Source organism: Lissotriton vulgaris, chromosome 7, assembly GCF_964263255.1.
Source record: "Lissotriton vulgaris chromosome 7, aLisVul1.2, whole genome shotgun sequence".
NCBI lineage: Eukaryota > Metazoa > Chordata > Amphibia > Caudata > Salamandridae > Lissotriton > Lissotriton vulgaris.
In genome coordinates this window covers 854,901,000-854,925,201 of record NC_141695.1, presented here as the reverse complement: position 1 = coordinate 854,925,201, position 24,202 = coordinate 854,901,000, and the positions used below count along the sequence as shown (strand labels likewise).

Below are 24,202 nucleotides of genomic sequence, written 5' to 3'. Positions count from 1 at the left end.
ATCTGTGGACTGGATAAGAGTGGTCTGCTTAATTCAGACACTCTGTTCATCACCACCCCCTTTTCTGAATCGTTTTTGGCCACTATAGGTGTGGCAGGGTATACTCAGACATGAGTCCCTTTCTCACTGCACCATCAGGATTCAAGCAAGCCGGGCCGACGACGGCTGAAATGCCAGAAACCGGTCCCCGGTAGCTTGACTCCTTTCTGGTGAAGAATTGGCTTGGTAGTTTAGTCTGCCCTGTTCCCATGATGCACTGGGCCAGGGACAGACTGATTTGCATATAGCCAGGTTCTGAACTGGGATGGTGCAGTGAGATAAATAACGGTGATGGATCAAGCCCTGAACTTTGGACTGGGTAAGAGTGGTCTGCTTAATTCAGACACTCTGTTCATCACCACCCCCTTTTCTGAATCGTTTTTGGCCACTATAGGTGTGGCAGGGTATACTCAGACATGAGTTCCTTTCTCACTTCACCATCACGATTCAAGCAAGCCGGGCCGACGACGGCTGAAATGCCAGAAACCGGTCCCCGGTAGCTTGTCTCTTTTCTGGTGAAGAATTGGCTTGGTAGTTTAGTCTGCCCTGTTCCCATGATGCACTGGGCCAGGGACAGACTGATTTGCATATAGCCAGGTTCTGAACTGGGATGGTGCAGTGAGATAAATAACGGTGATGGATCAAGCCCTGATCTTTGGACTGGGTAAGAGTGGTCTGCTTAATTCAGACACTCTGTTCATCACCACTCCCTTTTCTGAATCGTATTAGAAGGATGACAATTTATGAACTGCAATTAACAATAGGATCTCTGTCTTAAAAGCACTAACCCACTTCTCCATTTCAATACAATAAAAATATGTCATCTGTGTGTTACATAATGTGCTTTGCAGCAGACACATGAACACTTATGGTACTTTGATTCAAACTAGGACTAGGCAAAACACAGATCTCTCCAGCAAATAAGTTATCCTACAGAGTTACCTTACCATTATTCCCTGAGATTTAGCTGGCACACAAAGATCTCTACAGCAGGTGCCTTAACCCTTTAAGATATTTTAAAATACAGACATTTCAATCAATAAAGCAGAACAGATGTATTGCCACCTTTATCCTTGTTAACAATTTCTTTTTGGCAGGGTTTAAAAAACACATAAATGCATAAGTTGAGCCCCAAAGTTTGCGCCGGGGTTGCATCAATATTTTGGCACAACCCCAATGCAAAATCCAATTTGTAAAATATTGTAACACATGCAAATGTACTCATAATAGACCTGGTCAACATATGTGAGATCTTAAAATCTGATGTCACTTCCTGTGAGGTCATGGGTTCTGATGTCACCCATGTGCGGTGATGTCAAACCCATTGTGCTTAAGTTGGTGAGTGCCCCCAATTTCTTTTTTTAGGACTTGAGCCCGTCCTCGCCCCTCTAGGACGTACTGTAAGGCTCTCTTGGACCCAGGTCCTGCACCTTGAGGCTCCTGCCTTGTTCCTCCCCTAGACTTTTTCTCGCAATCTCTCTCTCTCTGCCTTTTTGTTCTCTGCGTTCTGTTTTTTGCTCTGCTCTGTTCTAATCCTATTTTGGGCTCTTATGCTCTGTTTTGTGCCTTTCTGTTCCATTTTCTTCTCTGTTTTTACCCTGTTCTGTATCACTTTTCTCATCTGTTTCACCCTGTTTTGTGCCACTTTGCTCCATTCTTTGCTATGATTTGTACCCCTGTTGCTCTATTTTCTGCTCTGTTTCTTTCTTACTTGATGCCTCTTTCGCTCTGTCTTTTTCCCTTGTTTGTGCCTCTTGCTTGTTTTTGTGCCTTTTCTTTGCTGTTTTGTCAATGACTCTGTGGCTGTGTGTTTTTCCCAATCTACTCTCCCCCAGCTCTCCATACCTTGTTTCCCGCTCTCCTGCTTCCCACCTCCTGTGCACTCCGAGACCCATCAGTGAGCCTGCTCTCCTCCCGCCTCCCAGGACGCATCTACTTAATGGCGGCCGCAATACTGACCAGCCATTAAGCAGGTGCATAAAACTACCTCCTCCTAGACTTACCAGTAACCAGGGCTTTAAGTGGGCCAGGTCCTGCCGGTGCTCAGCACCATCAGTTCTAAGAAGCAGGTCCTGAGAAGGGACTCTATCGGGACGGGTTCTCTATTTTTGCCCTCACCCTCAGGGTGAAAAAGAAATCTTAACTCTACAGCAATACCACCCTTCACGGCCTTTGCGGTAGCTTCAAAGAGACTCGTTATCTTTTTTCAGTCTCATTATGTCAAAACTGAAGCATTCTCAATGTTCCATACAATGGAGCTATAGTTCTTCCTTATTTATCTTAGGCAACTAACAACCATTGACAAAGCCAATAGTTCTGGCTTGTAGTAGGTGTAATGTTACTTGCTGTATTATATATCTGGATGCAGTGACAGAAGCAGCAAGATACCAGTTGGGTGCGACACTATCCTTAGCACAGATTTTTAGCTTACATGTTTTTAAACCTTGCCCTTAATTACATTGGTCACGTACCTTGGAGGGACCCCCCCAGTTTTTTCATTCCACAGCCCTGCCTTTAAGGTCTTTCTGGACATCACAGACTTTGTCGCACCCCTTGTAATTGACTCCAGCGCCTTCCTCCTCCTCTGAGACCTGAATTTTCCCCTGGAGTACAACACAAACACGATTGACCTCCTCGATAACCTTAGAAACTTTGACCTCACCCAACATGCTACCAGACCTACCCACACCGCTGGACATCTCCTAGAGCTAATTATTTGTTCCTTTGACGACATCAAATTGACAAGCCATAATCAATCACCTGGACAGACCATGCCCTCATCAGTTTCAGCATCCCGTCCCGTACCACCACAGACCTACCACCACTGGCAGTGCCCACCGCAGCTGAAAATACTGGACTCCCAAGCCTTCCATGCACCAGCCCAAGCATGCCAACTGCCTGCCAGAAGCCATCAAAAACTTGAAACCTGGATCACTATATGTGCCGATTCCCCTCATCTGCATATCAGCTGGCACACAGAGCAATTCAGGCTGATGAATTATCACTGCTAGCAACTGGAGCACAAGTGGAGAATGAGCCAAGACCTGCAGACAAATACATTGTCAAAACAGCTCTGAGATGATACCACCAACAGATCCGGACTACCCAGCGCATGGCACTCACACACCACATCAACGCTGACACTAATGTAGCAAAGAAATCTTTATCATCATTAAAGAGTTGACTGTGCCAGTAGCCACTTCCAGCAGCATCACTCACTCACAGATAAGTTGCAGGCAGGTACTGCATTTGGGAACCGGATTATCTGTTTTTTTAAAAATCTTAAATTGTTTTAAATCTGATTTTGCACTGATTCCGTTATACTGTTTGGCAAAGTGTAATGAATTGTATTCTTAACTGTGCTGACCTCTAAACATGCCATAATCTTTTAAAATGCTACCTGAGTACTTGCTGGCCCCTTGCAATCTCCCCTGGTCCACCACAGCTTCCTGGGCTGTTTGAGTGGAGGAAAGTATTAGTTTCTCGTTCTCCTCACTTCCGGAAGGCCATCGTTTTGTCGCCATTTCGGAAAGGAGACGGTCTAGTCTCGTTACCCGAGCACCTCCCTTCCAATATTTAAATTAGGGATGGCCCCGACGCGCAGCGGATGTGCACAGCGGGCGCACCACTAGTGCGCCAAAGGCTTCCCAAAGGCAAGCCCGTCTGCACCCGTCCGTGGCCGGAACACGTCCATTGCCAGAAATGCTGCCCAATTCACACAAAGGGCATGCTTTACGTGAGCAACTCTCTTCATAATAGCCCTCATTACTGCAAATACTCCATCGATGTGGCTAAACGGAGTGGTCCCATCTGCTGTAGAATCTGCAGTACAACTCTTGAACCTACTCAAACTACACCGACAAGTAACAATTTCAAACCGACCTACTTGTGAGGAGGGCTGATTTATGCCCGCTCACTATGTAAACATGCCCAACAGACTAATGATCTTATTCTTAAAGACAACCTAGACTGTCTCTTCATAACAAAACCATGGCTAAAAACCGGGTGTAATCCAGACATTGTCTGCACCCTCAACTACCTTTATCATAGGCTGGACAGACCTGAACATCGGGGTGGAGGTCTGGCTATCATTTACCACAGATAACTGAAATGCTGAGTATTTGAGATATCTGACCTTAAAGGAGCAGAGACTATTGTTTTTTGTTTCCAATTAGAGGACTCCTTTGCCTTCTCAGGAGCCTTGGTCTATCGCCCACCAGGCCCCAATAATATTTTTTTAGAAAGCATAGGTGCCATTGTGAGTGCACTCGCTCTTAGATTTGCCAATTTCACCCTACTAGGAGATATCAATATTCACCTAGATGTCCACAGTGACCCTGGGACAATTCAGTTCAGAGAAACCATGGCCACGCTTGGCCTAAAGCAGCACATACTGACCTCTACGCATGATGCAGGTCACACCTTGGATGATATCTGCTCAAACCTCACGACCCTTATTGTTAAGGAGCCAGCCAGCCTCGCCTGGTCTGATCATAATCTGATACATTTGGAAATCAGAAGTGAGCCTATGACAAAACATTCAGGCCACGCATATAACAACTTAACTCCAAAGTCTAGAGGGAAGGATAAGGCTACTCATCCTATACTAACAGGAGACCCAACTGAAGACAACAAACGATTCACATCATAGCTAACCAACCTGAAGGATCACATCACTGCTTCTGGTCCTGAAAAAAATTGTTTGCTAAAGAAGCCCTCGGCCCCCTGGTATACCAAAGAGTTAAAAGAAATGCATAGCCACTGCAGAAAATTGGAACGCAGATTGCGATTTAAATTTAATCAGAAAGTGTGTAGCAATTTCAAGGTCGCTCTTAAAAATTATCATCAAAGTATAAAAATTGCTAAGAAATCGTACTTCACTGAAATGCTCAAACAGGCAAATTCTAACCCAAAAACTATTTTTAAAATCATGAGTTCCTTTTTAAACTCCACGTCACTCAAACAAGAGATTCTCCCTTCACAGGCTCTCTGTGACCGCATTGCAGATTTCTTTGAGAAAAAGGTACAGCTGCTGAAAAAAGACCCCCCCTTTGGTCCCTTACCCCCTTCAAGATCACCCTTGACAGTGACTGACCATCCATCCAAGTGTTTCAAAATCTCAGTCTAGATCAAACACGTCAATCTATTCTGGCTGTCAAATGTTGGTCAACTTTTGAACCCTGCCCCCTCTGATTCAACACGCCTTGATAGATACTGTCAACCCAATCATCCACAACATAATAAACACTTCATTACGTACTGGGGAGGTTACTAATGAGTGGAAACTTGCAGCAGTTAGACCTCTGCAAAAGAAACAGCTTGCCGATCCTACCACCCTCTCTAATCTCTGCCCATCCCCCTCCTTCCTTGTCTAAGTAACATCATGGAAGAATTGGCCAATTCACAACTTATGACCTACCTGGAAGGAGCAAATATCCTACACCCAAATCTGTTTTAAGATCACAGCATTCCACTGAATCAGCAGTTTTGTATACAGTAGAATCCCTAAAACTGCTATTGACCAGGAAAAAAGAGCTGTGTTGGTTCTAATGGACCAATCAGCCGCTTTCGACATGGTCTCGCACAACATTCTTCTCGACCGCCTCGAAGTCTATGGCATTTCCCATCTTGCCCTCGCCTGGTTAAAATCTTTCCTCCAAAGCTGAAGGCAAGTCATTACCTTCGGGCAATATCAGTCTGCAGAAAAGCCTCTGCTCTCCGGGGTCCCACAGGGTTCTATCCTCAGCCCAGTACTTTTTAATGCATATTTGGCCCCACTGATTTGGTTAATATCATCCTTTAACATTGAGACCATCTCATATGAGGACAACACACAGCTGGTATTTGTCCTAGACAAGAATACTACACTGGTTGAGGAAAACCTCTGCCAATGCCTCACAGCTGTTTTTTACTGGATGAAGACCAACCATCTAAGATGCAACTCTGAAAAAAAGGAAATCATGCCATTAGGGAAGGGTAATAATGTCTGTCCTAGCCGATGGAGGTCGGCTGACACCCCTCCTCCCCCTAACACCATAACTGCCACAAGAAACCTGGGGGGTAGATTCGATTCTGCCCTGTCTTTCCATCAGCAAGCGCTTTCTGCGGCAGGCACCTGCTTTTGCTTAATCAAATCACAAAATAAGTTTTTCGACCTACTTCCCATTATGACGAGGCAGATGGTTGCAACAGCTTTGATTACTTCTAGAATCGACTATTGTAAGCCTTTATGCAGGTACCAATAAATCAGTCCTTCACAAACTCCAGATGGTACAACATGCTGCAGCAAGATTAGTACTTAAATGGCCTATTAAATCTTCTGCATCCGCCGCCCTTAAAACTCTACACTGGGCACCTGTCATTCAATCAGAAACCCTCTTTAGGAAGTTCTTGTAAACCTGGATTTTCACTGCCTCAGATGCACTATGTAGAGCTCTGAACTAACCCCTTCAGTCCAGCTCTCAATTGCTGCTACGTTATACCCCCAACTCAATCGACTATTGTGCCATGATACTCCTTGGAGTGACAGTTGCACTCTATAAATACTCTCTAACAGAACATAACATAACATAACATAACATAACATAACATAACATAACATGACAGGTTCTCTGCTAAAGCTCTCTGAACTATTCTGTCTGCAACAAAATCACCTCCAATTAACTGCAATTTTGACCCTCAACCAGATGCCATCACCTTCACCATGCAGCTTCCCATATCTGCTAATGAACCCTAACTTCTTGACCAGTCATCACCATGAATGAGACCAACTCATAAAGTCCATCTAGACCTGGGCCAGGCAAGGCTCTCTGCCCACCACTTCATCACCCAAAGACTCCTACTATTCAGTGAAGCTCTAACACACTTCCTCAATGACTCCATCGCCTCAGTTACCTTCCATGCCTACTGAAAACATGCCACTGTCACTCACCTGCTCAAGAAGCCTTCCACAGACCCAGTAGCACTCACCTACTACATACCAATCTCCCTCTTACCATACCTAGCCAAGGTCTTATCAACAGAAATTTTGCCAACCACCCCAGCAAACATCCAGCTCATCGATTCTATACATTTCAGTTTCAGATCAACCACAGTACAGAAACAGCTCCAATTGCCACAACAAATGTTAGCTGCATGGTCCTGGATTAAGGGGACATGGGAGACCATGCTCCTCTCAAGCCCATAAACTCATCTGTGGAGTGCTTTAAGGTTTGTCCCTCCGTCCTATTCTCTTCAATGTATACATAAATCCACTGGCGAAGGTCATAGGCGCTCTCGGCCTCATCATCCTCTTCTACACCAATGGCATGTACCTCAAACTCTTCTCAGACAAAATTCCCAAAACAAGTGACATGTGACAAGTGCCTACATGACCGAAGTCACCAACTGGAATAAGCCCAGCTTTCTCAAACTCAACACCGCCAAGACAGAAATAGTGATTTTCGAGAAGAACACCTTACCAAGGGACTTCACCTAGTGGTTGGCCACCCCTGGACCCGCACCCACCCTCAACACTCACACCAGGAACCTCAGGATCATTATTGATAGCAAATATTTCAATACTACACAAGTCTGCACCATCCCAGCAACCTGCTTCTACACACTAAAGATGTTGAGGAAAATGTTGAAATGGCTCATACGCACTCACCAGAAACACTTTATTCACATCCTTGTCACCAGCAAACTGGACTACGTGAACCTCCTCTGTACAGAAATCACTAAGCTACTTACCAGAAGACTGTCAACCATCCAGAATGTGACAACTATACTGTTCTCCAACCTCCCACCCAGATCACATTTTACACCACACCTCAGGGAACACGATGGGCTGCTGATACACAAACATGCATAGGTCTACTCGTCACTCACACATTTAAGGTTCTACACAACACAGGCCCCACCACCCTGAAAAATCTCATCAACTTCCGCCAACACTCAGACACCTCCGCTCTGCTGGTCTCCTACTTGCATGTATCCCACGATTACATACAAACAGATCCAGAGGCTGGGCCTTCTCGTACATTGTTCCTAAAGCATTGAACGACATCTCAATGCACACCAGAACCTTCTCCTCTCTTCTTGCGTTCCACAAGAATACCGCCTGACTGAGGATAGGCTACGCGCACACACCTGCTCAGTGCCAGGATACCCTATCTGGTGTTAGTGTGCTCTAATACATATATCATAGTATAATAACCATCATACAACAACCAAAAACGATTGAAGTGTTTTTGTCTGTATTCATGCTAGTACTAGGAGCAACTTCTCGTTTCTCTCACTCTCTCTCTTATCTCTATCTATCTCTCTTTCCTCATCCCTCACTCTTTCCTGACTATCCCTCTTTCTTATTCTCCCTTAGATTTATTGTATTTGTCTTCAATCTCTCTCTACATTCCCAAGGTAGCCTTTTCTCCCATTACTTCCTGTCTCTCATCGGACTCCGTGAACTCAGAGTGGGTCCTGTCTTCACTCATGACTCGTATTCACAAAACAAGACCTAGACCACAAAGGCATCTAACAATAAATCACTTGATGGTGCACCATCACATGCAAAACTTTTGCAAATAACTCCTCTCTTTTAATTAGTGAGGTAGGAGGTACATCCATGTTATGCCATGTTTAAAAACATATGCCCAATCCCTTGAGAACATGAAAACAGTTGTGAGACAACAAATAACACACACCTACGTGCCCAATTCAGTTAGATAGAAAAAAGTGTGTGTGAGCGAGATGGCGCCTCACGGGCGAACCACCAACGGGAACCTGGCAGGCACTCACCAGGATTGCCCTGATCTCATCATTGGCACCATCAAGCTCAAAAGAAAGACAGGTGTCCAAAAAACAAACAAATCAGTGTTTGTGAGTGAATGCAGTGTGTAGGAACAACGAAAAACACAATCCGTGTCAAACAACAAACATATAAAAACCACAAACAACACGGAACTTAGCTTTATTCTGTCACTTTCGTGTTGGTTGCGGAATGTTAAAAAAGTGAGAATGGCTACTACCTACCTAGCCATACTCCACTTGCCGACATGTTTCATTGCCAATTACAATTTAGGCAATTTCTTCAGGGCGTCACAATTTTTTAAGCCACTGCATTAGGACATGCTTTGTCTTCACAACTGAAATAAACATATAAAAAACACACATAGTTGTCCTCCTTCCATATAAAAAAGCCAAAAAGGGAGAGGCTTTAAAGTATGAGAGATCCCAAACCACACACAACAAACCATTATTTACCCTCAGTCGACCACCTTGGCGCATACCAGTCAAGAGGTCCAAACCCTGATAGGTTTCTGGGGGACTCCAGGTGTGAGTCACTTTTCCTTCAGCAATTTTTACTGTGAAGAATAGAGCATATAAAATTTTAATTTCTATGTATCTAGTTTGATAAATCACCTTCGATTGTTGTAAGACTTTCCAACACTCTTTAGTCTGCCACTGTGACCATGTCGATGTTTGGAGGAAAGGAACCCGTAGAATGTTGATATTAGGGTGATATCATTTAAAATTCAACAGAGCAGTTACACACGGAGCTATCTAAAAGGTACAGGCTCTATTTATATTTAAATGAGTTGTTTTGGCGGCACTTAGTTATGGTGCATCGCGATCCCAAAACGCGGTAAAAGTCACACTGGACCACTGTGCCAAGGTTTCTATTCCCACCCTTCAATTTCACAATTACACACGGAGCTTCCTAAAAGGTACAGGCTCTATTTATATTTAAATGAGTTGTTATGGCGGCACTTAGTAATGGTGCATCGCGATCCCAAAACGCGGTAAAAGTCACACTAGACCATGTGCCAAGGTTTCTATTCTCACCATTCCCTTTCTAGGCTTGCCAAACCCCCCGTTCAGATAATATACATCTTACCGGTAAGGAACTCTGAGCCGGCATTAACTCGGCACACGCGAGCACCCGGAACGTCAGCCTCAGTTAAAAATAGTTCCTGAGCGTCACGGAAGGCTCGCGTAGTCTCGCGAGACAACGGGTCATCCATCTTGAAATGGGCAAAAACCCAGGCAATTCAAGGGAGGGCAAGAGATCACACGGGAACTCGCGGACTGCTCATAAACACAGCAAAGCTCTGTTATATGTGCAGCGCCGGGACAGAGTTTAATGGTAAAGGTGCAGTAGGGAACAATGCAGATATTAATGGTCATATTATGAAAAGGGTACTATTTACAGGGAAAACCTGTTGAAAGAAATGTGATATTAAACACGAACTTCTGTTTCAGCACCCAGATATAATGAAGATGTTTAATCCCAACATTTTAACAGAGATTAAGGGAAGATCAATAAACAGGTAAAACCTGTATAATGATGGGACAGGTCCATTGAGGAACAAAAGGGACGCTCCAATGGATCATAGACTGTCATATCTGCGCTACAGAGGGGTAAACGCAGGGGATACTGTGTCTCAATGTGTATGTGCACACAAACCCACACATAGCATATTATTTGTAAAGGTGGAACTTATTGCACTTTATTCCATTCAAGGAGGTCATTAAGACCTATCCTTTCACATTTTTCTTGATAGATCCATCTGGCCTCCTTGGTGGTGAGCAGCCGCTCTACCGTGCAGGAATCTCCTATTACTTTCTCCAACACCACCCACTTGAAAGAATGTTTATTGGTGTGGCAGTGTTGAACCAATTTAGTGGTGAGTTTACCTGACCTAATTGTACTGAGATGTTCTTGTATCCGCCTTTTAATCTTGCGGGTGGTAAGTCCGATGTAGTGTAAACCACATTTACACTCAAGCCTGTATACCACATTCGTGGTATTGCAATTGCTGAACTGGATTAAAAACCATTCTTTACCTGATTGCAAAGTGACCACTGTCGTCTTCGATGTCAATGGACAAACAGAACAACCCCCACAGGGAAAATGTCCATTTGGGACTGTACTGTTTTTGGACGCATTGCTGACTTGTGTCCTAGTGTGAACTAGCTTATCTTTTAGATTGCTTGAACGCTTGAAAGCAAACCTCGGCAGTGGCATTTTAAAATCCCCGCTAGACAATAAGGACCAATGCTTACGTATGAATTGCCTTATTTTCGTGGCCAATGGATCAAAGGTCATTACCACTGGGAGACAGTCACTTTTTTCTCTTTGGTTAACCTCAAGAAGAGCACTCCTAGGTGTATTAAGTGCTCTTTTTTTGGCTTGTTTTATAATCTTCACAGGGTAATTCCTTTTCTCAAATTGCTCACATAAAACTTGTGCCTGCTCATTATACATGTCCGTAGTTGAACAGTTTCTACGGTATCTGAGAAACTGACCCACAGGCAGGTTATCTCTTAAGGCCCTTGGATGGTATGAATCGTATGCCAGTAAAGAGTTCCTGTTGGTGGGTTTGAGATGGACACTAGTCAGGAGACCACTGTCCTTGGCTATAATGTCCAAGTCAAGGTACACTGCCGATTCCCGACTGTGACACCACGTGCAACGCAGACATTGGTCTTGCACATTCAGCCAGTTGAGAAATTCTAGGAGTCTGGGTTCCTCCCCAGTATATATCTCCTCCAGAGACGCACATGGTCTCTGAAGGGATTGGTGGAGGAGTAGACGACGTGCTCTTCAAACTGGCCTACGTATATACAGGCCAGACTGGTTGCCATGGTAGCCCCCATAGAAGTCCCTGTAGTCTGCAAAAACATCTTGTCCTTGTAACTAAAGAAATTTCTAGTTAGGGCTAGTTCAATGCACTGTAAAACAAAAGTTTGTGGTGCATCATTAACACCATTCCTGCGACCTCAGGGCGCGCACTGCTGCCACAAGCGTGGCGTCCTGAGGAATGCAGGAATACAAGGACTCAATGTCTATTGTTACCAATATCTCAGTAGATGGATCAAAGGACATATCCTTGATGACATTTAAGATGTCCATGGTGTCCTTAACAAAGGATTTCTGTGTGACCACCGATTCTCGTAGGAAGTAGTCTGCGAATTGCGATAGCGGTTCCAGGATTGACTGTATCCCAGACACGATGGGCCTGCCCGGAGGGGGGCCGGGCAGGCTTATGAATTTTTGGAAGGATGTAGAACGCAGGAGGTCTGGGGCTGGTATTCACCAGAAACTCTGCTTCCTTCCTAGAGATCCAATTCTTTCCTTTTGCTTCTCCTACCATCCCTTTTATGATGGTGAGTAATTCAGGGGTAGGATCTTTATTTAATGGCTGGTAATTTGCACGGACATTAGGTAGGCGGTAGACCTCTGTTTCGTAATCACACGTGTTAAGCACAACTTCCGCTCCCCCTTTATCCGCGTTTTTTATAGTCAGATCGCAATTGTTCTGCAAGCTCTTGACAGCGTCCCAATCAGACCTAGACATGTTTTTGTGGTTGGTGTTCATTTCTTTAGTTTCTAGCAGTTCTATGTCTTGAAGCACTTTAGACTCAAAGACTGCAATTTCCGGACCCTAAGACCCACCAGATGGCACAAATGTGGAAGCTTTCCTTAAGTTAGTATTAAACCCTTTTTGGTTATCCTGTGGTTGATTAGCAAAGAATGTTTTTTATTTGATCTTTCGAACTGTCTCGAAGAATTCAACTCTGCATTTAAAAGAATCATGGGTGGGGGTCGGGACAAAGCCTAGTCCTTTGTTTAGCACTCTTAATTCACTTTCAGACAGGGTGTGGTTTGACAAATTTACCACTATGTTGTTTATAGGGGTTGTCTGCCCCTGCTCCGGGTTTGTCGTGGGGAGAATGCCTGCCATTGAGGTGGAGGTCGATTGCCACGCCCTCTTCCTTTTCCTGCTTGTCCTGTCCCCTATTGGCCCCTTGGCCCTGGCCTAAAAAAGAGCGTAGTAGTACCCCTAGGTCAGCGTTGTTTTGTTCCTGGGGGTTAAACCTTACTCTGTTGGTTTGAGGCCTATCTTGTTCGTCCTCCCTGGATGTATTGTCAAATGTCCAGTTTGCATGGGTGTGTCTTTGTTGTTGTCTGCCACCCCACCCTCTATGTGGCCCACTTTGGTTGACTTGTTCTGGCCCTGACTGGTAGTGTGTGTCAGTAACGTAGGGGAATGCCCATTCATGTGAATATTTTTGAAGATTTCTTTGGAGTCCCTTAATTTTTTGGTTGTTCATGTAATTCTTGTATTCGTTCAGGTCGTCTTGTATTTTGCTTAGATGTTCTTTAGCGTTAGTAAGGGTGTTGTCACGACTGATGCTTTCCTCTAGTTCTAAGATTTCTTTCAAAAGTTCCTCGCTCAATCGTTGAGCTGTGCTAATGATAAGGATTAGCCAATCCCTGGTGCATTTGTTGGCTATATAGCTCCAGTCTAACCTGAACTTTTTATCATCCAAAAAAATCCTAGGTTCTATTCTCACCAGGAGACTCGCTGGTGAGGCCCCTGATGTATAATATTCGGACATTAACGCCCCATGAAGGGCAATCCTTACTTGTTTCTTTTTAAGATTGCTAAGTTTTTCCCTTTCCTCTCTGACTGTTGTATTCCCTAATAATGGAGAATCAGAGAGGAGTGAGGGTCCTGCCAAAATTGCGGCTATCTGTTCATCTGTGAATGCTAGACAATTTTTGTCCATAGTATAGAGCGATTGTCAAATGGGTGTTAAATGTGGAGGGACACTCAAACAAAAGAAGGAATGACGTGTAAAATCAAGGGAGAAAAGCTCTTGGGCAAGCAAAAGCTCTCATGGCTGAGCCGCCGTCCACACTATAGTTAACAACAAGGAGCTTAGAGGGAACAATGGTCATAGGTCGCCCTCCACTCAATTATGTATTCACAAAACAAGACTTAGACCACAAAGGCATCTAACAATAAATCACTTGATGGTGTACCATCACATGCAAAACTTTTGCAAATAACTCCTCTCTTTTAATTAGTGAGGTAGGAGGTACATCCATGTTATGCCATGTTTAAAAACATATGCCCAATCCCTTGAGAAACATGAAAACAGTTGTGAGACAACAAATAACACACACCTACGTGCCCAATTCAGGTAGATAGAAAAAAGTGTGTGTGAGCGAGATGGCGCCTCACGGGCGAACCACCAACGGGAACCTGGCAGGTACTTACCAGGATTGCCCTGATCTCATCATTGCAAAAAACACAGTTGATGGACAGAATGCAGAACAATGTCTTACATTCACCCAGTACAAAGATCTGGGCCTAAATCCATCGTTTTTTTGCACTCCACACCACCCTAGGTCAGACAATGGCTATATGCAAATCAGCCTTGACCCTGTGCCTCATGGGAACAGTCCAGCCGGAACTACCAAGCCATGTCTTTCCTAGACCGGAATCAAGCATCCAAGGACCGGTTTCTGGCTATCAGCCTTCTTCAGCCTCGATAGCTTGACTCCAGTGATGTGGAGAGCCTGGGACCCACGTCTGAGCATACCCAGCCCACTCGGGGTGAAAATTGCAAAAAACACAGTTGATGAACAGAATACAGAACAATGTTTTACATTCACCCAGTACAAAGATCTGGGCCTAAATCCATCTTTTTTTGCACTCCACACCACCCTAGGTCAGACAATGGCTATATGCAAATCAGTCTTGACCCTGTGCCTCATGGAAACACTCCAGCCCGAACTACCAAGCCATGTCTTTCCTAGACCGGAATCAAGCATCCAAGGACCGGTTTCTGGCTATCAGCCTTCTTCAGCCTGGATAGCTTGACTGCCACTTGATTCAAGCAAGCCGGGCTGAAGACGGCTGGAATGCCAGAAACCGGTCCTCTGAAGCTTGTTTCCGGTCCAGGGAAGACATGGCTTGGCAGTTCGGGCTGGACTGTTCTCATGAGGCACAGGGTCAGACTGATTTGCATATAGCCATGTCTGAACTGGGGTGGCAGAGTGGGCTAAAGAACGGTGATGGATTAAACCCAGATCTTTTGACTGGGTGTGAGTGTTTGATTGATTCAGATGCTCCGTCCATCACCACCCCCTTTTGTACCGCTTTTGGCCGCCATAAGTGACACGCAGCTGCTTTTTACGTGGCCTAGTGATGTTCTTGACACAGCTCTGATTCAGTCTTGTCTCTCCTCAGTTTTCAATTGGTTAGCCGCTGCACAATTGAAATGTAATGAGGATAAGACAGAAATTTTGTTGTATGGCCACTTTCCCCCTAGTTTTAGAGATTTACTCTGGCCAGCTGGCTTTCCGAAGCCCTGTTCAGTAAATGTTCCTGCTAAGAACTTAGGAGTCTGGTTTGGAGAAGACCTCCGGTTCGAGGCGCACATTAAGAAACTGACAGGGTGTTGCTTTGGGACCCTTAAAGCGCTACAGAAGTTTTTTCCTTATCTTCCTTCCACAGCAAGAGAGTCAGTAGCGAGGGCATTAATTCTCTCGCGTCTTGATTACGCCAATGCCTTGCTGAGTGGCTCTCCGGTCTATCTGGTGAGGCGTTTCCAAGTAATTCAAAATGCTACCGTCAGACTTCTATGCAATATCTCTAGCCGTGTGAGTGTAAGGAACCACTTGCAGAGATTGCACTGGCTGCCAGTGCCACAACGGATTGTTTTTAAAATTCTTACACTGGCGCATAAAGCTATAAACGGCCATGGTCCTGCCTACTTGATGAAACGATTCAGCTGTTACTCTCCCAACAGACCTTTGCGTTCTGCCGCCCAACATCTGCTGCAGGTCCCACGTTTTCAGCGCTCTCGGCTGGGAGGGCAGTCGGTTGAGGTTAAGGCCGCTTCTGCCTGGAATGACCTTCCATTATTTTTGCGAGCTACCCCAAACTTTGGTCCATTTAAAAAAGCCTTGAAAACCCATTTGTTCAAGTTAGCTTTTTAGTTTTCTGTATAGCCTACTCCTCTTTTTCTGTTTTCTTTTTTCCTTTCGCGCCAGGATACTCCGGCAGTAATTGAGCGCGTAATAAAACAGCATAATAATAATAATAAGTGTGGCAGGGTATGCTCAGACGTGAGCCCCTTGCTCACTTTGCCACTGGATTCAAGCAAGCCGGGCTGAAGACGGCTGGAATGCCAGAAACCGGTCCTCGGAAGCTTGTTTCCGGTCCAGGGAAGACATGGCTTGGCAGTTCGGGCTGGACTGTTCCCATGAGGCACAGGGTCAGACTGATTTGCATATAGCCATGTCTGAACTGGGGTGGCAGAGTGGGCTAAAGAACGGTGATGGATTAAACCCAGATCTTTTGACTGGGTATGAGTGTTTGATTGATTCAGATGCTCCGTCCATCACCACCCCCTTTTGTACCGCTTTTGGCCGCCATAAGTGTGGCAGGGTATGCTCAGACGTGAGTCCCTTGCTCACTTTGCCACTGGATTCAAGCAAGCTGGGCTGAAGACGGCTGGAATGCCAGAAACCGGTCCTCGGACGCTTGTTTCCGGTCCAGGAAAGACACGGCTTGGCAGTTCGGGCTGGACTGTTCCCATGAGGCACAGGGTCAGACTGATTTGCATACAGCCATGTCTGAACTGGGGTGGCAGAGTGGGCTAAAGAACGGTGATGGATTAAACCCAGATCTTTTGACTGGGTGTGAGTGTTTGATTGATTCAGATGCTCCGTCCATCACCACCCCCTTTTGTACCACTTTTGGCCGCCATAAGTGTGGCAGGGTATACTCAGACGTGAGTCCCTTGCTCACTTTACCACTGGATTCAAGCAAGCCGGGCTGAAGACGGCTGGAATGCCAGAAACCGGTCTTCTGAAGCTTGTTTCCGGTCCAGGGAAGACATGGCTTGGCAGTTCGGGCTGGACTGTTCCCATGAGGCACAGGGTCAGACTGATTTGCATATAACCATGTCTGAACTGGGTTGGCAGAGTGGGCTAAAGAACGGTGATGGATTAAACCCAGATCTTTTGACTGGGTGTGAGTGTTTGATTGATTCAGATGCTCCGTCCATCACCACCCCCTTTTGTACCGCTTTTGGCCGCCATAAGTGTAGCAGGGTATGCTCAGACGTGAGTCCCTTGCTCACTTTGCCACTGGATTCAAGCAAGCCGGGCTGAAGACGGCTGGAATGCCAGAAACCGGTCCTCGGAAGCTTGGTCCCAGTCCAGGGAAGACATGGCTTGGCAGTTCAGGCATGACTGTTCCCATGAGGCACAGGGTCAGACTGATTTGCATATAGCCATGGCTGAACTGGGGTGGCAGAGTGGGCTAAAGAACGGTGATGGATTAAACCCAGATCTTTTGACTGGGTGTGAGTGTTTGATTGATTCAGATGCTCCGTCCATCACCACCCCCTTTTGTACCGCTTTTGGCCGCCATAAGTGTGGCAGGGTATGCTCAGACGTGAGTCCCTTGCTCACTTTGCCACTGGATTCAAGCAAGCCGGGCTGAAGACGACTGGAATGCCAGAAACCGGTCCTCGGAAGCTTGTTTCCGGTCCAGGGAAGACATGGCTTGGCAGTTCGGGCTGGACTGTTCCCATGAGGCACAGGGTCAGACTGATTTGCATATAGCCATGTCTGAACTGGGGTGGCAGAGTGGGCTAAAGAACGGTGATGGATTAAACCCAGATCTTTTGACTGGGTGTGAGTGTTTGATTGATTCAGATGCTCCGTCCATCACCACCCCTTTTTGTACCGCTTTTGGCCTCCATAAGTGTGGCAGGGTATGCTCAGACATGAGTCCCTTGCTCACTTTGCCACTGGATTCAAGCAAGCCGGGCTGAAGACGGCTGGAATGCCAGAAACCGGTCCTTGGAAGCTTGTTTCCGGTCCAGGGAAGACATGGCTTGGCATTTCGGGCTGGACTGTTCCCATGAGGCACAGGGTTAGACTGATTTGCATATAGCCATGTCTGAACTGGGGTGGCAGAGTGGGCTAAAGAACGGTGATGGATTAAACCCAGATCTTTTGACTGGGTGTGAGTGTTTGATTGATTCAGATGCTCCGTCCATCACCACCCCTTTTTGTACCGCTTTTGGCCGCCATAAGTGTGGCAGGGTATGCTCAGACGTGAGTCCCTTGCTCACTTTGCCACTGGATTCAAGCAAGCCGGGCTGAAGACGGCTGGAATGCCAGAAACCGGTCCTTGGAAGCTTGTTTCCGGTCCAGGGAAGACATGGCTTGGCAGTTCGGGCTGGACTGTTCCCATGAGGCACAGGGTCAGACTGATTTGCATATAGCCATGTCTGAACTGGGGTGGCAGAGTGGGCTAAAGAACGGTGATGGATTAAACCCAGATCTTTTGACTGGGTGTGAGTGTTTGATTGATTCAGATGCTCCGTCCATCACCACTCCCTTTTGTACCGCTGATCTCATCATTGGCACCATCAAGCTCAAAAGAAAGACTGGTGCCCAAAAAACAAACAAAACAGTGTTTAAGTTCAAGTTCAAGTTCTATAATTTGTATAGCGCACTACTCATCCATAGGGTCTCAAGGCGCTTGTGGGAGGGGGTGCATTATTTATCGAATAGCCAGGTTTTAAGTTCCTTTCTGAAGGAAATGTGGTTCTGTGTGAGGCGGAGGTGAGTGGGGAGAGAGTTCCAGGTCTTGGCTGCCAGGTAGGAGAAGGATGTTCCTTCCATGGTGGATCTGTGGATGCGCGGAACTGTGGCAAGCGCTTGGTTGGAGGATCTTAGTTGGCGGGTGGGTGTGTAGAAGGACAGTCGTGTGTTGAGGCATTCGGGTCCTGTGAGTGAATGCAGTGTGTAGGAACAACGAAAAACACAATCCGTGTCAAACAACAAACATATAAAAACCACAAACAACACGGAACTTAGCTTTATTCTGTCACTTTCGTGTTGGTTGCGGAATGTTCAAAAAGTGAGAATGGCTACTGCCTATCTAGCCATACTCCACTTGCCGACATGTTTCATTGCCAATTCCAATTTAGGCAATTTCTTCAGGGCGTCACAAATTTTTAAGCCACTGCATTAGGACATGCGTTGTCTTCACAACTGAAATAAACATATAAAAAAAACACACGTAGTTGTCATCCTTCCATATAAAAAAGCCAAAAAGGGAGAGGCTTTAAAGTATGAGAGATCCCAAACCACACACAACAAACCATTATTTACCCTCAGTCGACCACCTTGGCGCATACCAGTCGAGAGGTCCAAACCCTGCTAGGTTTCTGGGTGACTCCAGGTGTGAGTCACTTTTCCTTCAGCAATTTTTACTGTGAAGAATAGAGCATATAAAATTTTAATTTCTATGTATCTAGTTTGATAAATCACCTTCGATTGTTGTAAGACTTTCCAACACCCTTTAGTCTGCCACTGTGACCATGTCGGTGTTTGGAGGAAAGGAACCCGTAGAATGTTGATATTAGGGTGATATCATTTAAAATTCAACAGAGCAGTTACACACAGAGCTACCTAAAAGGTACAGGCTCTATTTATATTTAAATGAGTTGTTTTGGCGGCACTTAGTTATGGCTCAAACAGATCAACAGTTACTAAAAAATTTGACTTGTGTTGCTGCGAAGTGGAGGGCCCTTTCCAAAGGTTGCCTAGTCGCCTCTCTCACTGCTGTATTTCCATGTTACACTGGTACTAATGAGGCAAAATCTTTGCAGAGACCTGTTAGTATATGAAAAAATGTAAAAATAATAAAGTATCAGAAAATGTATCGCATTACGCTGCAGCCTTTTTTTGCTGCATAATTTAGTCAATACTGCGACATCATTTTGTCCTCCATTGCTACATGATTCCTGTGGCCACAAAGCAGGCAGCACATGTTTAAAATGCTTGTGCATGAAGCAGAAAGATCATGAACTTTGTAAACGTATTTTGGTGTGTGTGCAAATCCTGCATTGCCGATCCCTGGTGAGTTGTACTACTACTGAAACAAGGTCAATGGAGGTACCAATAGGTGAGGCAGACTGGCCTCAAGAGTCCTGTAACCTCAGTGACAGAGTCACTGTCACTCTAGGGTGTACTGCTTCGTAGGCCTGACCGCAAGACTGGAGGTGAACTTCAGAATGGATTGTGGTCGACCGGTCTTCAAGATTAACCCACACTTGCCACCGCTAGGGTACACCTACTGGTGCTAAGACACCAGGGCTTCTAAGGTCTATCATGGCCGTCTACGGTCTAGGATGGGAATGTGCTCCCTCTAGAGAGTGGTCTGGTGCACTGGTCAAGAAGGCTGAACCTGGCTCCCCAGTTCCAAATTTGCAGCTCTGGCCATAGTGCCACATCCTCTCCCGCACTGATCACCATACTGCCCCACTGGGAGAAATTCTCACTGCCTTCAGCTACAACCCAATTGTGCCCCCGCTAGAAACACCTGAATGCGACATAATTCAAATCATGCACCAGACAAGAGTAATATGCTCCCTGAAAAACAAAAGTAATAACATCTTGGAAAAAGCAAACACTCACAGAGAATGCAAGGTTAAGTAAAGTCTCTGAAATGTAAGCGGGAACAACATGGTTACCTTAACGCTTTTACACTCATTATTCGGAACTCAATTAGAGTTTTTGCTGGAAAAGAAAGGGCATGACTACAGGGCCCGGATGGGACCCTTTTCAATGTCCATTGCTATATCCTTACAAAACATAATCAGTATGGTTTAAAAAGACCACATCCCTGAACATAGATTTATAAACTAAAATAAGGAAAACAGCTGAAAAGGGTCACATTAAACATTTTCCACTCCACTCATAAACCAGGTATTGAAGTACATGCAGAAACAGTGCACTTCCCCACCTGGAGAAAACAATGTGGTTCACAGAAAGACGAGAAAGTAGTGCTCCACTGGCAAACTCTGTCAAGTGGGCCCTGCTGATCCCTCCCACTTCAACCACTGATCTCATCACTCTAAAATGGATTCCTGGCCAGGTAATAAGTGTTTTCAAAGTAGGCTATGTCACCTGCAAACTACTTTACTCTTGATTTACAAGGCATCTTCTCCACCAGTTATCATCTTGGTGATGCCAGGACAATGCAATTTTAGAGCTGTGAGACTGGTCTTCTAAACATTCTGTCAATAACAAACACTTTAACATTTCTTCTCAGTGAATTCATCCAAATATGAAAGTCTGTTCCACCAGCTTCCAGAACAATCCCATCCTATTGAAAATGTAAAAACTTTTAAGGAAGCCTGGTTCTCGGAAGCATCCCTGCAGTTAATGGACTTGGGCATTTATGCATCAATTTGGAATCTTGTGAAATTTCAAGTCTGTCACAACAAGAAGTCATGTACCTTTTCCCACAATGAGGTGGCACAGCCCTTCTTGCATAACCTTAGCACTCACACCCAGGTAAAGCAGCTTAACAACGTGGCGTGGGGAGGGGGAGGGGCAGGGGGGGGTAGTAATGTATGGATTATGGAGTTTAACAGGTAAGTAAACATATAAATAAATAAAACCAATTTCGTTGCGCGCACTGCATCGCATTTGGCGATGCAGTGCGCGCAACTAAATTCGTTTTATTTATTTATATGTTTACTTACCTGATAAACTCCCTAATCGATATATTACTACCCCCACCCTGCCCCTCCCCCTCCCCACGTCACCGCCCTGCAGGAACTCCTATGTTCTGAACGAAGTTTCATTTGGAAGCTATATTTCCACCCCAAAAAGCCTACTTGTGCAGTTAGCTGAGAATGGTATCTCTATTGTGTCCTTGCAAAAGGCAAACCTTTGAATCAAGAAACTTCCTTAAGAGTAACATGTAAAACATATACACATGATCAGTCTTCTTGTCTCCAAAACAAGGGCACGGAAAATTACTTTGTGGGAATTTTTTTGATAATTTAGGGTGTTAATTAACTATTGTGTATTGTTCCGAAGATGCGTGGTGCTAGTAGAGGTGTTTTTTGTAGTTGCTAGTACAGGAATCTAAAGACCATTGCAACTCATAGATATTCATTCCTCCAGGGCAACCTCAAAGATGTTTCCACGTGCCCCCACTTGCTACCAATTTACATTAAAATTGGGAAAGAATCTGTCAAGTAAATGCATGAATTATCTACGGTGAAGGATAAGAAGTCACAGAGGTACCTCTGTTTTGTCACTGATTCAGCCATTGCCAAACCTTGGAAAGAGAAAGATAAAAACATACCCTCTTTCATAAACGGTGGTCTGAGCCCTTGTGGGTTGCTGACCTCAAATTGAAAATTGGTCTGCATAATTCTGCTTAATAAGAAATGAGACAGATACTACAATGTCCTTCAGTATAAACAATGGCACTTCCTCCGAGGTCACTATTTCGTTAATTATTTTCGTGGCTAACCATAACCGTCACAAAGATATCAATACCTAAATGTCATAATAGCCTGCACAACCCGAGTCTGTATGTACAACATAAAGTTCACGAGTTTCTTAATATAATATGAAAATACAAATTCTGCACTTACAGCTGTGTACTTCCTCTTTTTATTCCGCGCGTTCCATGCTCGCAATTTGTACTTTGCAAAGATTTAAAATAAGTAATATGGGTCAAGATACATTGTGCCATTGGATGCAGGCAGAACAACCGCAAAGAAAGGCGTCTGCAATTCCTATTTTTCCAGAGGAAGGCCGGTATACTGAAATGATTTTAATTGACTAGTTCGCATTGTTAATGTGAGTAAATATTTCACAAAAATCCTCTATCAAAAGAACTGAGGGCAGAAGGAGTATGTTATAGTAAATGCTACCTTGAAACTACTTTAAGCGTGAGGACTTTGCTAGAATGAACAATTAGTAAAAATAACAACGTATTCTAAAAAATTAAAGAACATTTAAAAACCTCTAATTTCCGTCCATTTCGTCGCCTTTTCAGATGACTGGTTTACGTACGACCCGCAGTGAGAACTTCAGTGCGGAAACGATACCAAAAGCAGGAAGTGTCGCTCGCTGGGGAAACACACTGAATTATTTTTACAAGCCCCCAGGAAGCTCTGAGGCTTGTGACTTGAGCCCAGCGACAAAGACTGAACCGCTTCTGAGAAAGGTCCTTACTTCAAAAGTCATGGGGACCCCAGACGTAAGTTCAGATAGAGAATGAAATATCCAGTGCTTTAAATGGAAAAATAGAAGTGCAGGTACTCCGTAACAGAGCACCTGCTTGTTTCTGATAAATGCCGGTACTCTCCAATTAAAAGTATTACATTTCTCTCCAGAAGTGCCTGTCCTCTCCCTCTCAAAATCAACAAGCATTTACAATGCAATGGTTTCGCCTTTGGAAAAGTTAGAGCTATTGGCATTGTAAATGACAACATTTGTATTTATGTGTTGGTTTTGAAAACAGATAAATAAATGGCATTGCCATTTACATTGCCATTAGCTCAATCTCTCGCAAATGTGAGACCTATTATACCCTACGGACGAGCTCAGCAGACAGCACCACACACACACACCCAGAGCCACACACACACACCCAGAGCCAGCCACACACACACACCCAGAGCCACACACACACATCCAGAGCCAGCCACACACACACACCCAGAGCCACACACACACACACACACCCAGAGCCACACACACACACACACACACCCAGAGCCACACACACACACACACACACACCCAGAGCCAAACACACACACCCAGAGCCACACACACACACCCAGAGCCACACACACCCAGAGCCACACACACACCCAGAGCCACACACACACACACCCAGAGACACACACGCACACACACACACCCAGAGCCACACACACACACACACACACACCCAGAGCCACACACACCCACCCAGAGCCACACACACCCACCCAGAGCAAAAGCTAACTGCGATAAATGTTGACATAAATCATGCAAACAGTCTATTCAAAAGAGGCAGCAGCTGAAGTGTGACACCCGGTTATCTTGTTTGCCGGCCGCACCGTGCTAATTAACTCAACACAGTAGTGTGGTTTCTAAGCAGGCAAACACGGATGTGGGCCCAGGTATACAGAGAAGGTTTCCAGTATGCTATTTTCGCATTTAAAACATTTGCTACAAAATGTAAATAGATGCATGTTAATCAATATGGATATTTTATTTTTGGTCTGTGATGAGGAGCAGTGTGAGTCACCTGCCGTGGATTTTGTATGCACAATTTAGCTGCTTTGCCACCAGTCACACGTAAATCGATCAGAGCTAGAAAGTAGCCAGCCCAGACATGCAGAATCTGTAACAGCATGAGTGGTAGCACTGCCCTGGGTTTACGACAAAGAGGCACTGCAATTTGTGTTGGCATTTCTAATGTTAAAATATGAAGAGTTGGTGCTCACAGATAAACAAGCCTCTCCGTTAGCAGCTTCTAGTTCTGAAAGCAGGCTC

The 24,202-nt window shown here is 45.1% G+C and overlaps 1 protein-coding gene across 1 annotated transcript in view; it reads right to left on the bottom strand.

Annotated features, from left to right (window-relative positions):
* The window catches only part of LOC147702567 (uncharacterized), a 185,862-nt gene extending 163,103 nt beyond the window's left edge, over positions 1-22,759 (bottom strand). The window contains exon 1 of the mRNA XM_086931234.1: positions 22,677-22,759. The gene's annotated coding sequence lies outside the window, so the exon portion shown is untranslated. The remainder of the gene's footprint in view (positions 1-22,676) is intronic.
* Between the last annotated feature and the right edge of the window lie 1,443 nt (positions 22,760-24,202).